Source organism: Ischnura elegans, chromosome 2 (assembly GCF_921293095.1).
Source record: "Ischnura elegans chromosome 2, ioIscEleg1.1, whole genome shotgun sequence".
NCBI classification, from domain to species: Eukaryota; Metazoa; Arthropoda; class Insecta; order Odonata; family Coenagrionidae; genus Ischnura; species Ischnura elegans.
In genome coordinates, this window is record NC_060247.1 from 121,017,508 (window position 1) to 121,036,728 (window position 19,221).

At 39.3% G+C, this 19,221-nt stretch overlaps 3 non-coding genes across 3 annotated transcripts; 2 read left to right on the forward strand and 1 right to left on the reverse strand.

Annotated features, from left to right (window-relative positions):
• Positions 1 to 3,893: 3,893 nt before the first annotated feature.
• Trnay-gua lies at positions 3,894 to 3,982 on the forward strand. The gene is given in 2 exon segments: positions 3,894 to 3,930; positions 3,947 to 3,982. It is a non-coding gene; the product is annotated as a tRNA-Tyr (tRNA).
• Positions 3,983 to 4,733: 751 nt separating this feature from the next.
• Trnaf-gaa lies at positions 4,734 to 4,806 on the reverse strand. The gene has a single exon. It is a non-coding gene; the product is annotated as a tRNA-Phe (tRNA).
• A 5,828-nt stretch (positions 4,807 to 10,634) lies between these two features.
• On the forward strand, positions 10,635 to 10,707 carry Trnaf-gaa. The gene has a single exon. It is a non-coding gene; the product is annotated as a tRNA-Phe (tRNA).
• Positions 10,708 to 19,221: the final 8,514 nt, after the last annotated feature.

The window sequence follows — 19,221 nt, forward strand, 5'->3', positions numbered from 1 at the left end:
GCTGAGACATAAAAGTCGCTAGCGCATTTTTTTGAGCATACTTTAACTCTATCTCGTTAATCACAACAATGAACGGAAGTCCACAGTGCTCGTCGATGTGTTTATCAAGAATATCTTGAATCATTCCACCTGTCCTTCGACGATACGATAATTGCCACTACTTCATCGGCATATGATATTTTCCGTGATTGCGGGTATTTATAATTTATAATTTCAAATATACATTACACGTTCACTCAAACTCCAATTGATTGAACAATTACATAAGTAGTGTTATTTCATTCTCTGAACGTTTCGAAGCTGATTTCAACCAAATGCATCATTTAAAAAAAATGAAGTATGCTAAAAATGTGTGCCAGAATGCATTCTATGTTCCTTCAATGTCTACAGCCTGAATGACGCCATCATTTTTTTCCTTCTCTTCCGAGCTGTAGCTTCACTGATAGCGGAAAATCATTCACAAAATAGTGTTCCGCGATGGCCCCGGCGACGTAAATCGCATCCCTTACTCCATCACTCGGCACGTATCCTTTTTCCGTCGCAGAAACCAGTACTGGGTACCGTCTTTCAGCCAATCAGAACGCACGGCCGATAAGAGCAATTGTGAAGGCCATCTTACATGAGGAATTTTATTTGACCACGTTATAACTGCATTAATTTCTCATTATTAAAGTTATTATTATTTAAATATTAATGACTTTAATATTAAAATACAACATTTTAATAATTGTTTTAAAAATCTCGTTTTAAATAATAAATATATATTAAAAATATATCTAAAAATACTTTTTCTGAATTCGTTCAATTTTATTAGGCTCAACTATGTGGAAGTTAATATTTGAAAATGAAAAGGAGACTTCGTTGACTTCCATTGATTTATTTCGTCCGTACGACATGTTTCGAACCATAGAGGTCATTATCAAGTACCTACCTAATTGTACCTAACTGTCAAGTACTTGATAATGACCTCAATGGTTCGACATGTCGTACTTGTTTTAAATATATGTTAAGCGTCTATGGCACGTGCCCCCCTGTAAATCTCCTAAATCTGACAATGAATTTATGCATTTTATAACTGCATTAATTTCTCATTATGCCGTGTAATTGCGAGAACGCAAGAACGAAATTTGAACAAGGGCTTCTTTGCGTCCATGCATTCTCAAATGCTTTCTAACAATTCACCGCTTGACGTGACTCAATTTTGACTGTGCCTACCAGGGGCGGATCCAGGATTTTTTTCTGGGAGGGGCACAAGCAAGGCCGTATCCAGGATTTCGTTATGGGAGGGGCACAAGGATAGCTCCTAATACAAAACGAACGCAATGATAATGGGACCGTATTAAAAATCTTGCATATTTTTTAGGGTCTGGGGGGGGCACGTGCCCCCGTGCCCCCCCCCCCCCTGGATCCGCCTATGGTGCCTACGCACACACTGCGAAATTGCGTCCTCAGGGTAAAACGGCCTTAACACCACGATTGGCATTTAATTGAGTGATATAACTGTTTCCACAACTTAGTAATACGAAAAAGCGTCGGAATAAGAAATTGGAAAAAACTTACAATGGGAATGACCGCGTGATTCAGAAAATGATGGGTCAAAGAGGGATCACCATTTTGGAACTCCCTGAAAACCTATTTATTGCTTGAGATATCACTCTGAGGGACAGAAAAAAATGTTACTGTGAATCAGACGTAAGGTGGGATGGATTACCGTTAGAACGGGACGGTACTAACAAGGGACTAGCCCAAAACGTAGCATTCTACCTCAAGTGCTAACATTTTAATAGGGAGACACAAATTAACAAAATATCAATACCCTAGGAAGGAAATTATATGAGTGGGTTGGAGGGCAAGTGGTACAAGTGATCTCTTTTTCCTATACACAGTTAGGTTCAGAAATCAGGTTAAGAAAACAAACGAGATCGACTAGATATTTAGTAGTGCATATGATTTTCCACTCAATGTCAGCACAGACCTGAGAGTCACTCGTATCCCTTGGCAACCAATTTTTTTGCATTTCTTCTAACAATTTACTTTACCTAACGCTGTTAAGAAAAAAATCACTTGTACCCCTTGGCATATCATCACCTCATAGATAATTACATGCGTAGGATTAATTTTCTTCATAATTTCACTGCACTGTACACAGTCTACGAAGTGGCTCGCTTGCGAACACACCAAGGAGACAAATACGAACTGCAGCTTGCAGCAATCTCTCTGTGATGATGGGAGTAAAACAATGGAGTCGAACAATAATGGACAACTATTCTTGTTGACGACTCGGACCAAAGAATACGGGAGTATTGTTATGAAAACAGTAACGTTCGGGTGTACGCGTCGTCGCATCCTATGTTTCCGCCGGAGGAACTTATAAAAAGTGTTTGAAATTTGTATTGACTAGATTTGCGAAGTTACGGAGTGAAGTGGACGTTACAAGCTATACCAATCATGCAACTGGAGCACTGTTTAGTGCAAATACACCATGCCACCGTCTAGGTAATGGTGCCAGCATACAAGTGCGGAGTTTTGCATGGTAACTCTCACACCTCTATTTTTTTGTGAATGCTTGTTGCTCCGAGTGTAGTGCTGAGCACACTGAGATGGCGCGAAAAAGATAGTTTTTTTTTTTGTATTTTGAAGTTTTGTGTTGAGGTAAAGTTTCGCGAGGTGAATACTTGAAAAATGAAAAAAGAATATTCAAAACGCACAATAACTTCCACACGCGCAGAGCTTTTAAATATTCGATATTTTTCTAGTTTCACCCGTATTTCGTAATTTTGTAAGGGTTGTCCACCAAATATTTTTGTTATGTTATGATAAATAGGTGATGCGAGCATTTTTTTTCATAATATAGAAACATAGTTTATTTATTAGAGAAATCATACGATCGCGTAAAGCCATCATAAGGTGCATCGATTGCGATTTTTACATAGATTTTTCAATTTTGATTGATTGAAGTTGGTAATAATAATATTTAATTTGAAATACGTTTTAACTAGGATTCCCTAGTTAACTATATATTTTACGATGATAAAAGTAAAGAAAGGAATCATAAGTGTCCTCCTATCCCAATGTTCCTGAAATATAACTACCAACTTTTAAGTGAAAATTTAAACTTTTTCCCACTACTCGGAGTAGTTCGTAAGCCTCGTGAGCGACTACTGCGCGAATAATGTAATCTGTAAAACTGTAATGCTGGGAAGTAAATTATGTAATGGTAGTACACTGTAATTTATCTGTAATCTGGTAAGTTAACAATCCGGGTAGAGTATGAGTATTCTAAGCAATTGTGAAATTGTCAATTGCAAGTCAGGGTTCCGCCAGGATAATTAAATCATGTCATAAGCATTATTGTTAATTAATTAGTGGAACAATAAAAAAAGATTGCATACCACTGATGATAAATAATGATTCAAACATTGGAACACCGGATTCAATTAAGCCGGTTGGCATCCAGTGAACATTTAAAAAGCATTTTGTGTACCTACGAATTTTGTTAAGGAATAGGAATGGTTGTCAATCTACAATAGAAAGGTATTCAGGAAGCATGTAGCATGCAATAGGACAGCTGCTGATAATTACGGCTTTAGAATAATAAATCGTTACTTGTTGCAGAAAGAAGGAACAAAAAAGTAAAACTTTTTATTATAATGCGAATGTATTTGGCCATACGTATGCTTTAGTTAACGTAATAAATTGGAAATATGGAAAAATATTTCAACCACAAGACTCACCCAGTCTTATGATGGGGATGGCAAAGTTCAAAGCAGCAGTGAGGCAATTAGGTTATAAACAATTGATTTTCGAAGTCAAAAGAACAACAATGAACTATCGAAGCATAAAATATGCGGAGCCTGTAATAAAATCCTTAAAATTGCCCCTCCTTCTCATCTCCTTCGGTAGCTCAGTTGGTAGAGCGGTGGACTGTAGAAGGAATGATATGGATATCCATAGGTCGCTGGTTCAAATCCGGCCCGAAGGAAACTTTTTTTTTCATCTCGATTTTTATGTGTAATTACACGAAGGACTTGTTATTTTTCAAATCAACACGAATATGCATTTTTAACTCGTTTTTAGCAAATTTACTTATCTTTATAGCGACGTTTTTAGGATTTTGCATCGGTTACCGACGCGACACCAGCCGCTCGCTAAGTCAAAGGGATGAGTGTGCACTTAGAACATTTCCATTGGATAGAATCTCAATAGGAATTGCTTGTTTAACATATTTGAATCACTCATTTTAGTATTTTTTGACCGTTCGACACATATAGCCATTTTCAAGGTCAGTTTGACGATGATATTATCGAATGGTATTACCAAATATTAACGACTTCTACGGAAGCAAGCCGTAAACGGAATCTTTCGAGAATTTCTTGGTTCATTTCAGTGATATTGATCTTATCTTAATTCACATTTAACGTCCAAGGTAGATTATAACAATGGCAACATGGAATAGGGGTGACGTTTGTGAACACTTTCGATGTTTTCGTTTCAACCGCTTTTTATTTCTGCAAAATATTCCCTTGAAATGTAATAACTGCCTTGTGTCACGAAAGCTTGCAACCATTTGACCAGCATTTGACTATATGTACTTAGAAATGGGGAAAACTTACCACTCGATGTCCACCAAAAGCTTTGAATTTGTTACAGAGAGAAGATGCATATTATGAAAAATATGTGAGCAGTAAAAATTCACAGGCGCTCCAAGAGCACTTGGGCGTACGAAAAAAAACTGCCGAAACCCGGGATTGAACCAGGGACCTTTAGATCTTCAGTCTAACGCTCTCCCAACTGAGCTATTTCGGCCGGTGACTACATATTCTTTTGGTGAGTTAGCAATTCGTTTTGCTCAGTTTTACATGCATAACATTGATAATTAGTTTAATATTGAAGGAATGATAAACTCACGTTTTTCTTCAGAATCTAGAGGAATGGCTACTAGAGGACTCCAGTGAGTTTTACTTGATTACAGTATTTTAGAGCGCATTTGTACATGGACGTAAGAGTACGCAAATATATGGGCCGAGCAATGTATTTCTTTATTTGAAAATGGCAGGCGTGATAAAGGAGTGCCTTATATATGTCTGTTGAAATTTGACACAATATGTACTAAAATGTCGTGTGCCGTTGAGTCAAGGTAAGTATGAGTGTGCAAGACCTTTACTTATAATCTCTATATTCCGAGGCTCAACTTTGTGGAAATTCAATTCAAAAATTAAAAAGAACAAACTTTGTTTTTATCCTTCAATTTATTTTCGTGGTTCAACTATTTTCGACGCAACGGCGTCATCCTCAGAAACCTAAGGATGACGCCGCCTCGTCGAAACTAGTTGTACCACCTTTATTTAGCAATTTTTTGCTCCCCGTTGAAGAACAAGAAAGATGGAATATTAAAAACTGTCAGCCTAGCCCTCGGTGAGGTTCGGCAGCATTGCCTATTCGGGACAAAGAAATTTTTCAATTCCGCGGTGATAAGATTTATGTTTCAGTGAATGTATTTTAATTTTGAATTGAGAGTCTATTCCTTTAAAGGTGGTAGATTCCGGGATATGAACAAAAAAAGCAAAAGAAATCAATGTTTTGTAATTTTTTGCAGTGTTGCGTCACGGAATTCAGTTAACAAAATACACATTCCGAGTTAGTAATCTATGTTGCGAAAAGCACAGTAAAATCAATATTAGCAAAACTTTCCGGTGAAAACTACACCTTGACTGTATCAGCAGTCCCTTTGCGCGTTTCAACTGTTCCTAAGAATCGACAGCCCCCGCCCGGAGGGAGTGATGCCTCGTTCACATTACGATCGTCCTAACGATAGTTGGCCGAAATAGCCGTGTGAATGCATGTCATGACAATAGTTCACGTAGTTCCGAACGTTGCCACTTTACGATGATTAGGCGCTGGGAGACCGGAAAAGGAAGCGGCAAGAGAAAGACGAAAAGCTCTATTTTTTCATGGATTTTTCCTAGGAAGGATGAATATGGGCGGAAGAAAAATTATTCGGTAAATACACGTTGAACACAGTAATATCTTGACCGTGCATACCTCAACAGCTTTGCTAACCGTCAATTTTCTGTTCCCTTTAGATGTCAGCACTAGAGGGAAGCACAGGTTTTAACCATCGTCGTGTGAATGCACGAATGTTCCGACAATCGCTGGAACAATCGTAATGTGAACGAGGCATGAGTTGGTTCGGTTGATATGAGGGTCTGTGCAAACAGGTCGCAGGGAGCGAGGCGTGTTTCTCTCCTTATCCTGAGCATTTCCTCATACAAACACTAAGGCTGTGCGTGGAAGTTGATACGTCCTATGTGGAGGACGAGCTATACAAGATCAACACGGGAATCGGCAGAGGATTCATTCACTCACTCGGACGCAAACAGATCCTCTCTCGGCAACATACAATCTCACGGATAAGGTGTCGAAAATACAACACAAGATTCAAGGCCGTTTTAGATGGAAAAGAAATAGCGAAATGGGAATTTGGGAAATAGGATCGAGTTAGCTCAAACTCTCTCAAATAAAAAAATGTGCCTTTCTGTACTCTGTCCATCATTTTTATGAAGTATAACCGCAAATGGCCGCACTCACTCCATTGTAACACGATTGTTTACTACTAGGTCGACCAATTACATGTATTTTTTTACTTTTCATTTACTGGTTAGAGTTTGTTAAACTTTTGTTGCATTAAAACGTGGTCCTACTTTACTTAAAAGGCTAAAAACTGCTCGGTTTGAATGTCTCAGAGTTGCATAAATCCAATATGTTTCACACGTACTCACGCTATTGGCATTGAACTCTGCAACGAATATCTCATGGGAGACTGATGGCATTCAATATGGAGAGGCGATGGAGGACATACAAGTGAGGTGAAAACACACATGAGGTTGCGATAGCGAGAAAATCCTCCGTATCGAACGCTTCTGAGAAGGTCGATGGAATCGATCAAGGTATAGATGCAACGAGGCGAATGGAATCAACTGCTCGCTAATCTGCGGCATGCATGAAAACACGCGGCGTTGAAAGATAAAACTGTTGCGATGGTGTGAGAGTTTTCAACGTGGTCGGTTATCTGTTTACCGATATCTCGCAGTTTAACCTTACATCGCACTCCTTTTCCGACCCATCGTAATCACAGGGAGATATCTTACAACGAGGTTAACATGCTGAAGGCACTAGTTTTTCCGTTCAAAACTATTTAAGTGATTTCGATACATGAAAAAAGTTAAGCTACATAAAGCGTATCGAAATCGACACGGTGAAGACTAATGATATCCATAGCAAATAAAAAGATAGGTGATACACTTTTCCCTCCATTGATCGCTACACCTCTAACCCTGCTTAAAGCGTATAAAGCATTAAGGAGCAGACACCTAACAAGCCTAATTCATATTCCCCGATGTAAAGCCATGTTTGAATGTTAAAGGTGAGCATAGAGCTAGTAGGTACTTTCAAGTTTTTCGCTATGCTGGATATCGCTCAGAAGCATTTCTACACGACATATTTGAGATTTTTTATAAATATTCCCATTTTAACAGCAAATCAGGACTATCAAAAGCACTGTTATCATCAGAATTAGATTGTATAGGTAGGTATAAGTGGCTTGTTATTACTTTCGGATAAAAATTGAGGTACAAATAATCAGAAAAAATGCTTATTTAGGATGTAAATTTATGTGCCATCCAAATTAAAATATATCGTAATTCTTCCCTCGTGCCATGGAAAATTGATTAAAACGCATCCTATGAAAATAACACCTATTCCGTATAAAAACTCTGCCCTAGCATCAACATGTAACATCTATGTCCAAACACCTATCTCCTGCGTTAACAAAAACTAATGCATTATTCAACGATGAGATCATTAAATTTTCTTTCATTGCTATAATTTTCAGGAACACATAAATACAATACGTGAGACCCATTCATGACGACTCCATCGCAGCAGCATGAAATTATATTAATTTTACAATCTTAAATTAATGAAATCATGGTAAAAGAGTTCTCGGAGTATAGGTCTATGTATGTGATGCAAAAAAGTTTCAGCCAATGTTTCCGTTTATTTATAACTATCATCAGGGCTCAGCTTTGTACATATTTATTGATTTTACTTAACAGTTATTTTATCATGAGAACTATTCATTCAGAGAACTATTTTACCTTGAATTAAACGAGGTCAAGATAAGAAGAAAAAAATAATGAAATCTATATATTTGTAGGGAAACTGTCATTCAGGACCTAGAGAGTAATTTACTTCAATATCGCCACTCATTTTTTTTTCTGAAAACTTTTTTGCGAAAAACTAATGCAGAGAGAAGATTGCTGGTGATTGTCCTTTCCTGTAGCTAATCCAATACACGCATCTATAATACTACAATTTCACATATACTGATGATGCAAGCTTTTTTACCTCATCGTCCACCATAGATTTGTTATTTGCTGACGCACAATTTTTACCTGATTGTATTTCTGAGTGGAGCACGAAGAACTCTTAAGTTATGTAGCAATAAAACTGAAATGTCTTTATTCATTATAGATGCATTATTAGAACCTCAGATATTTTTCTTGATGTCAACATGATGAACACAACTCCTTGAACTAAACTATTAGCCGTTCATGTCCAGTATAATATGAACGTCTCTAGCCTTGTATCACATCTGCACTATTAAATATTTTTCTCAAGATATTTATAATCTTCATCCTCTAAAAGTGTTATACTCTCTGCCTATTGTCGCTACTTATATAGCAAGGCCACGTATTGCATCCTACTCTGGGTTACCCAAACTATTAAATAAGTTCTTCCTTCTTCAGAAACCTGCCATACGTACCATGATAAACCTACCTTGTAGAGAATCATGCGGTTCCCAATTCATGACCCAAAACATCCTCACATTACCTTGTGCCTACATCCAAGATTTTGTCCTTTTTATAAAACATTAAACCTCGTCTGGCACAAATTCAATCTCCATAATCATTTCACCAGCACTCGTGACTATATTCATCAGAACCATCATGTCTCATCATTAACATTAAACAGACTGATAGCCATTGGTATTAGATGGCCTAAAATTTGCCTGTGGCCCTCAAGCCATTAAAAGAACATAATGTATAAGAACGATATCTCAAGGACTACTTGTAACTAAATTCATTTCATAGTTTGGATGTATTCATTTATCTATGACTACATTTTTTATACCATTTAGACGTGTTCTACATTTTCTTCTGCTAATCGTTTGGCAAAAACAAAAAAGAATAAAAATTATCATTTATTTTTCCATAAATTTTTTCACGAGGTGATTATATTGTATTGGTGCGTTCTCTCCTCCGATTGGGCTTTATCTTCTTTTTACATGAGCCAATTTTAGCTGAAAGGATCTCCGAAACCATACTCGACATTGAAATAGATATTGACTCGAGTCAACTTAAAAGAACATCGGGCATCAAAAGTCATCTCTTTAGGCAGTTCCATTAATGTTGTAACCTCTATGGGTAGTTTTTTAGACACGTATGCTATCTTCAAGTAAATAAATAGATTGCTGGGCTAAAAAATCTGTATCTTGTTACGCCAATGCATAGACGAACTCTGCAATACTTCAGTCAAGCAAAATTCATTGGAGACCTCTAGTTACCATTCCTCTAGAGCCTGAACGAAACAGAATTCGATAATAGAGTGGTTTACTTCATCAAAGAAATGAAAGGCATTGATGGCGATTCGTTACCCAACATTATTGTATTCATAATATACAAATTATTTGGTTTTAGAAATCCCAGTTTAGACGAATGGTATTGGTCAATTTTAACCGCATTTGAAAAACGCCAAATTGGCGCCCATACGATGCCACTCCACGTGACGTCACAGGGACCTAGTTTCTATACGAGTTGATAGGAGTATTACATCGTTTGAGATTACCAATGCATGCATGAGGCACACAGCTCAGGGAAACATGCCTTAATAATCACCTATTAGAACTGGCTAAGGTCGGAAAGTTTTCTTCGTTTGATAAGGTATTAATATTATTTAAGCCAAGCGCTACCTGCTAGCAGGGTACTCTGCTACCTGATAGCATCCTGCGTCGTATCAGCGCTCAAAGTCTCGCCCCAAGATCACCTCATGCGGCGATAGCTGGAACAAGAAATACGTCACACGGACTTTTCCCAGCATTCATACTTAGACGTCGCGTTTTCGCGCGCTTGAAAATTTTCACTTTTCATTTAATCGCGAAAAATAGATATCGTCATTTAAAAATCTAAAAGCGTGAAATGCATACTCCTAGAGCAATAACCTTTCGATATAAGCAGTAAAAAAATAATAGGAAACCACCCTATTTCTACCATATTTAAAAAAAATTAACTCATCGTTAAAACTTTCGCGGATATTCGTCAAGTTAGTTAAAGAACTTTTTGGGTCATTTCGCCGCGTCAATTTTCGGTTTGTCCCGAAGTTTATTACAAAGACCGATGCCGGTCGATTTTTCAGAGGTATATGAGACCAGCATCGATTGGGGAATGTTGGGGCCATCCTAAACTTGACGCGGCGACGTAGTCCAAAAAGTTTTTTAACTATCAAAGTGTCAACGCTGTGCAGGCAAAACTGAGCAAAATGAATTGCTAACTTACCGAAGGCCGTTTCCACCATCGGCCGAAATAGCTCAGTTGGGAGAGCGTTAGACTGAAGATCTAAAGGTCCCTGGTTCAATCCCGGGTTTCGGCAAATTTTTTTCGTTCACCTGCGCTTTTCAATGGCTATGAAATTTTCCTGCTTACATATTTTTCATAAAACCTATATGCTCTATGTATTGTAAGCCTCAAACCGTGCTTCGAGTAGAGCCTTGGTAGTTTCTCATTTGTAAGCAGTGTCAAATCCGGTCGAAAAGTCTTAAGCTTTCGTGAAATGATACATATATTAATGTTTCTCATGTAAGTGAGTGTATTTCAGTATAAATGACCTGAGAAATTATGGCTGAGGCACGTTATGATGAAAGACGTATTTTTAACTGTTAGGAAAGTGAATGAGTCCGAATACGGGAGATACCAATTGAAGTCAGTAGGAGCCAAGACTAGCCCTCGGCGGGTTAACAGTTGTTCGACGTTTGCCTAACAGTGGACGATTGCCTAAGACAATGGAAAACCGGTTTTGGGCGATATATTTCGGAAATAGGAGGAAATATTATTTCATTCTAGCTTTAATTGGCGTTTAGACGAGAACGCAAAGGCCCTATGGGAGAATAGAATAGCCAAACGGAACGATTTAAAGATCGCATTTCATGTTTTTTAACTCCATCGTGAGTTTGTCTATTGAGAAAAAATAATAGACCCATAATAGGGTGGTTTCCTATTATTTTTTTATTGCCTAAATCGAAAGATTACTACTCCTGGAGGGCTCATTGCACGCTCTTAGATTTTCGAATGATGACATCTATTTATTGCGATTAAACGAAAAGTGAAAAATTTCAAGCGCGCGAAAACGCGACGGCTAAGTAGGAATGATGGGAAAAGTCCGTGTGACGTATTTCTGGTTCCAGCTGTCGGCGTGTGAGGTGACCTTGGGGCGAGGCTTGAGCGCTGATACGACGCAGGCTGCTAGCAGGTAGCCGAGTACCCTGCTATCAGGTAGCGCTTGGCTTAAATAAGGATTATTATTCCCCTATCAAGCGAAGGAAACTTTCCGAACTTAGGTAATTTTAATGGGTTATTATTAAGAGATGTTTCCCTGAGCTCTGTGCCTCATGCATGCATTAGTAATCTCGGACAATGTGAAACTCCCATCTACTCGTATAGAAACTAGGTCCCTGAGACGTCACGTGTAGTGGAATCGCATGGGCGCCGATCTGGCCTTTTTCAAATGAGGTTAACCCATTCGGGTAAATAGACGGCGATTCGCCAGTTTGATACGATTTTCCTTAAGGTAAAGAGCCGGCGAACTGCTGGTAGCGTCATTGTTGTTGTTGCATTTGAAAATATTTTATTCAATGAATATTATCTTGAAACTAAATACCATGCGCCAAAAAAAACAACTAAAATTATCCTATAAAAATCCTATGCCTTTTGTCACAAAATTTCATATTCTATAAAAAAATAGGTAAATGAAAACTCTGGGAAAAATATAAAAGGTATTTAGGTTAGAAATTTCCATGAAAAAGTAAGATGCGAATGGGTTAGAATTGACCATTGCCATTCGTCTAAACTGGGATTTCTAGAACCAAATAATTTGTATATTATGAATACATTAATGATGGGTAAGGAATCAATGCCTTTCGTTTTCTTTGATGAAGGAAACTACCCTATTGAGATGAAAGAAACGAGATCGGAGCTATCCGCGGTGTGCGTTGGACTTCTTCATTTCCGGTTACTACCGCGTCGGTTGCTGTGGCGATGTCTGATGTCTCACTACTGCCAGCGTCTTCAGGTCGAAGATGCCGGTTCATAATTCTCGCCCTGATTGTTTAGTGCGAGGGTTATTCCAAAAGTAAGGTCCGTTTAAGCAATTACTGCCACTCATTATGTTGCTTCATCCTCTGTATATCATAATATGAAGAAGCATGATATAACTTTCAGAGGTATTCTTTGCTTGCTTCTTCTGCAGTAGATGCTAACTCTAGGCATGTTTTTATGAGTTCGGCGATTTTCACTTGTTAAAATTAATGGATCAAATAATTCTAGGAAATAAAGGAACGGTAAACTACTAATGAGTAAAAAAGTGTGTGAAATGTTAACTAAGGGCAATGGTTAGTGTGCTCTGAGTAAAAAAAGGATTTGCGAGTGATAAAAGCGTTTGCAAGACGTTGAAGATGTCGAACGGCCTAGCACATCAACATCCGATGAAAACGTGGAAATAGTGAACGAAATTGTTATGACCTCCTACTACACGGGTCTCCAAATTTTCAATAAGTATAAGGGCCACATTATATATTTCCCACATATATGCGGGCAGGAGGAATAGAAAAAAAAACAAATCAGTGCCAGTAATTTAATTTCCTCATTAATTAGAGTATAAACTTGGAAAATTATAAAAATATATTGTTGGAAAAAAATAAAGGGTAAACTAAATAGATTCCTGGCTTCAGTTTCATGCAGTCAAATTAGTTGGACGAATGATACTGCCGTTTTTACTTCGAACTTTCATTCAAATCAGGTTCCAGATTAGATGAGCCATTTATTAGAATTGTGAGTAAATAGACATGAATTTGTTTGGTTCGCCGGATGTGGCCTGCGGGCCATAGTTTGGGCATTCCTGCTCTTATATGATGAATATATAACAAGGACTATTTTAAATGCGAGAACAGGAATAAATAATTATTTTTCCAAAATATCAGAATAAAGACTATTTTAAATTCTCAAACATCAATAAATAACCATATTTTCATGTGATCTCCTAACATTCTTTCCCCTACACATTCCAGCTAGCAAAAACCGCAATACTGAAGCTCTACACCAGCCCAATGTCCGTCTGGCAAATATCTCATAGATCCCTCTTTTACCCCTTACCTTCTATTTTAAATTCATTCTCAAATACTTCTTCCTCTCTTGACATCTTTGCCTCCCGCACCAATTTTAACAACCAATTGAAAAGACTATCTTTTTGACACGGACATTTTTTTGAAAATGGTTGTTATTTATGAGATTATTTTTATACATGTTTTTAAATTATATTTACGTAATTTATTTTGTTTATAAGCCCAATGGAAAGGCCTTAGTGCTGTTTTTGGTGTGATATAAATAAATATAAATAAAATATCCGCATTTTTTCCGAACACACCTCGTACACATCTGCCTTAACTTCGATCTTTCCATGTGGACGAGGCGATGGAACGTGCTGACGCTCCGTTCTATTCTAACTCCGAAGCGAAACGCGTCGACCTTAAACAAAAGCCCACGCAAATCGCTCCAAAGGACTCTCTCTTTCCATCTAAAGCACACGCGCCACCCATGGACGCATATTTACTTCCATTCCCGACGCCCACGAGGGAAACACATTTGCATACATAAGTCTCCATCTAGCGTGTTGAGGAAGGCGTGTCCAAGCGACGATGGCTGCGAAATAGGAAGAGAGACTGCTATCCAAGGTGATGGCTCGATTCGTTCTCGGTTGATTCGTTCGAAGTGAACGAATCACCGAATGAATCAAATGACTCGTGAGTCGTTGAGCGAAAAGAAGTCGATCATCGATTATTTAGACTCCCGGTTAACCCGGCTACATCAAATTGATCGTAACAACTACCGGTTTAGCTTTAAAACTGGATTCCTTAAACCAGTGATAATGAACTCGATACCTCGAGACACTCTCTTTCCTTACGAACGCAACAGGTGCAATTGCGGGATATTTTGTGAGCCCCGCAACGCCCTCAAGCAGTCTACGTAAATAAAAATAAGGTAAGAGCTGATGTATTAACATCCTCCGACACACGCCGGTTGAGGCAGGTTCCAGGTTAGTATGTGGATGTAGATGTGGTTTAATCATCACTATTCAACAATCCTCCACTCAATTTTCCTATCAGCTAATCTTTTCACACCAGTCCTATGTTCAAGAAGGATGAGGAACGGATGATACTACAACTGCATGTATGAAACTAATGAGCTCCGAAATCTCACAACTAGAAAGCTAGCACTTTCGGGCACCATCTGGGGAAATTGACAACATTTCTACTTTCATGCGAAAGATCCACAGAGAAAAAATCATCCGCCTTGACCGGGATACGAACCCGGATCCCCCGATTTCCGGTCGAGTGCTTTTGCCAGTTAAGCTACCGAGGCGTCATTCTTCACTGTGGATATTTTGGCGGATGATTTTTTCTCTGTGGATCTTTCGCATGATTGTGGATTGCGGGTGACTCCCGTATAAGTTATCACCGTAGCTAGTCCCGGTATACTTTAAACTTTTTCAACATGTCTACTTCTTGAACCAGACTAGCACGTTATGGTGCAGAAGATGTAACATGGAAGCTGACATCCTTCGCCAACAAGATGGAAAACTTAACCGCATTAGGTTTTCTATCGAACGTACCTATCTATAGAATATAAGCGAAGAGAATATTTTCGTCGTCCACGGAGAACATCACATGTGACCCCTACTATATTTCCACTCTAAATGATCTATTCTTGCATTAATTTGCTTTGCAAATTACTAACGATTGTTGAGCATTTCCTTTGAATGAATGCGCATGCGTTTTTTGTTATTTTGCATAAAATTATTATGGCCGTAGGGCGTGCATGCATTTTGCTTGCTTAATGCTGATGATTGGTCACCCCATGCCAAACACCCTAGAGATGGCCCGCAAAGTGTTATGTAGATGCAGATGTAGAATTATCATAATTACTGCACTAACTATTATGCTTTTCTCAATGCTAGTAATAAATTAGGTGTGACAAAGGTACGATTTCTCAGCATTAAGGGATTAGAGAAAAAAATTATGAGAGAACATTTTTCTTTACGTGGGAATTGTTTATACGATCCACTTTGACACCGCAATTTTGTAATATCCTCTCGCATATTTCCTCCCTTGACTTCCATACACGTATATCGCGATATCTTTTGATCATCGAATAAGCGTTCCTACATGTCTAATGGCTATTGATGGTATTATCCCGAGGCCACGCTCTCTCTTACAAAGGATTAATTAGTATTCTATTGCGAGACGCAATGCCATAATCTTACGGGTAAATTTTTACAAGAGGTACAATCCGGATTTCGCCTTCAAACCTTCACTTTCCTGTAGTATTTTTGCCTCCTGATTAACGTGGTGACATTCATTCCTGGCGGAAATCAATAGTTTTCGAGATATTTTAACTTTTATGGATAGCGATTTTCGGGTTCTGCGCATGCGCGGCCATATTGGAATGGCGGTAAATGAGTTTCACGGAACACGTTTGAAATTGTAAACAAGAGAAAAATATCCCTAGTGATGGTCCAATACATAACAAAGTGGGAGGTAGAAGTGGATAAATCACTTTCTGGGCACATGTACGGGCTGGTCAACTAGAAAAAAATATCCTTCGAGCTGGTCCAGTTGGTAAAGCGGGTAAATCACTTTCTGGGCACATGTACGGGCTGGTCAACTAGAAAAAAATATCCTTCGAGCTGGTCCAGTTGGTAAAGCGGGTAAATCACTTTCCGGGCACATGTACGACTTGGTCAACTAGAAAAAAATATCCTTCGAGCTGGTCCAGTTGGCAAAGCGGGTAAATCACTTTCTGACCAAATTGAATGAAAGTTTAAATTGGGCGGCATGGTAATGTTTGCGCATGCGCAGAAGGTGAAGTGCGTAAAGTAAAGGGTGAGTAAGTGAAGATCGTAAATGGCGGCGCATGCGCAGAACCCGAAAATCGCTATCCATAAAAGTTAAAATATCTCGAAAACTATTGATTTCCGCCAGGAATGAATGTCACCACGTTAATCAGGAGGCAAAAACACTACAGGAAAGTGAAGGTTTGAAGGCGAAATCCGGATTGTACCTTTTGTAAAATAATACCATCTTACGATCAGGGAAGGACAATTTGCTCATTCGGTAAGGCGATAAAGGTATGGTGATGAGGATTGTATGGGAAAGCCTTGGGGCTTGGTGAGGATAGACCACGCGGGAAGCCGCTCAAACCACTGGCATTAAGGCGGGAGAGCTCTGCATGTTTGGAATGGGCGAAAAGGGACGCGGAAGTAAAGGAAGACGAAGGCAAGAACAGCACACACGGACGAAATCGAACAAAAGGCCTTTGTCGCAATCGGATGAGCGAAGAATGGGCAATGAGGAGGTTTACGGGGTAGTGTTGAGCAAGAACCGATCACCATGGGGACGCGCGGAAGAAATTGTTGAGAGGAAAAGTTTCCCTGCCTCCCGAGTGAGCTGGGATGTAACAATGGTCAGCTCTCGAAGGCCGTTTCCTCGGGGTGTACAAGTGGAATGGGTGCGGGAATCCTGCAGGTGTTTCTCGGAGGCCTTTCGCCCTCTTTGGCGTTTGTGAACCTATGGATGAGAGGCTGGCTGACCAATGCCCATATACCCATAGTGAGGCGGAAGGAAGGGAACGCGGGGGGAAGGACTGTTATCGCGTCCTTACATTCGAAGGACAGAGCTAGATGCAAGACAATCCACATCTATACATCTCATCATAGATCACTCTGACTATGAAATTCTATCATCTGACTTAAAGTTCATTTGTGGAGCCAAAAGTGGGGACTCGAACTTAATCTCAGCAAATGCATGGTGGTACATTTCTTGCGGAATTCGTCCAACTCTAACCATGTTTATGCAGTGGATGGTATTAACATAAAGGCAGCAGACGAAGTGAAGTATCTACCTGGGAGTTACGATAACCTCGAACCTCACGTGGGGAACACACATAAAAATATTTGCGGCATAGCCCTGAAGAAATTAGGATTCGTCAAGCGTATTGTGGGAAGATTTTCGGATGAGAAAGTAAAAGAAAGGTGCTATTTCGCTCTCGTCCGACTTGAATATGCAGCGAGCGTATGGGATCCGGTGCAGAAAGACTTAATCCACGAACTGAATAAAATACCAAGGAAGGCTGCGCGTTTCGTCAAAAACTGCTACGGGCGTACAGACAGTGTTACCCAGATGTTAAGCGAATTAGGCTGGGAGCCGCTGGAGACTCGGAGACTGCGCGCTAGGCTTAGATTGCTTGAACAATTGAGAATGGATATCTTTAAGAGCGACACAGAGAACATAATATTAGAGCCACACTATATTTCCAGGTCCGATAGAAGCGATAAATTAAGAGAGATGTTTTGCCGAACGGATAGATATGGGAATTCGTTTTTCCCCCGAACCATAAAGAACTTTAATAAACGCTAGTCCCAACTTCGTTAGAGCACTTTTTTTTTAAAGCTGTAAACGGCTGGTGTCCTAACACCCCCTGTCACACGCCTTTTAGGTGGCTTGCGGGGTATTATGTATATGTATACAAGAACTGTCATGAGAAAAAAATTCCTCGGACCGGGAATCGAATCACGGACCCTTGGCTTTCCGGGCCACTGCGCACACCACTACGCTATCCAGGTTCTTTAATTATTTTGTACCGCGGCTCATGGTACTAGGTGTTACTAACGAACCTGGATAACGTGGTGGTCTGATAAGTGGCCCGGTAAGCCCGTGGTTCGATTCCCGGTCCATTTCATGCTGTTTTAAATGACTTTTCATTCACAGTTACATAATTACCCCCGTCAGTTCTAGGATGTTTGAAAATAGCCAGCACGAAGAATAGAAGAAGATGCACGCCGCAAAGTTATAAATATATTATGCATAATAAAAAAAATCGTGAACATTCATGCAGAGGGATAACTTGCCAACGGTCAGTAATTCTTATAGTGAACCTATACGAGGTTAGAATAATGGAAAAAATAGAATGCATGCAATGGGTCGTCCTAGCGAGTGACGCCATCATTGCTGATTATTTTACCTAATAATCCATTTACTCACATTGGTAATTTTCTTTCATTATTATGTAAGGGATTACTTGAAAGCAATTGGTGAGTTATTTTCACATACGTCCTTCATGTGCGCCTATTAGATTGTGCTGTATTACTTTCGCCGCTCGTGCTTACGAAATAGTCTATTCTGACATTAATTTACACCTTTCTCAGTGTGTTACTAAGCAAAAGGGCCTCACTTTTTCCGCAATGTGTCGTTGGATGAGCAAATAAGTCACCACTCCCGCAAAACGTCTCCCGCAAGCGTCCGATCATGAAGAACCCTCGCGCTGCTGATGCAATTCACACCCCCGTGCTAATTGACGGCGCATTTGGCCTAATTCACTGCAGGGGGCGTTGTTTCAGTCGCGAACTCTTAGCGAACGAAGCCAGACCACCATTTGCATGCAGTGCCACTCTCGCCTCGATTTGTCCAGTCATGTTTGTTTAAACATCGAACGGAAACAGGGAACTGTTGTGAATAATGAGCTTCAAGAACCTTCGTTTTCCATATGGAGGGAGTGTCCATGAGACCACTGAAAGACGATCATGCGGCTATAACACATACGAAGTGAAGGATTTCTAATGTATATTAATACGATATTTCCCTTTCATGTAGACATTTTGCAATGCCATTGAGGATAGGAATTTTTTATCACCTTAATTTTGTTTTTATACTAAAGACTAGCTGACCCGGCGAACTTCGTACCGCCTAACAATCAATGAACTTACAGTTTACTTACATCATTTATAAATCAGGAGCGGCTGTATCGTTTTTAATCATGTTTAATTTATTATAATAAAATA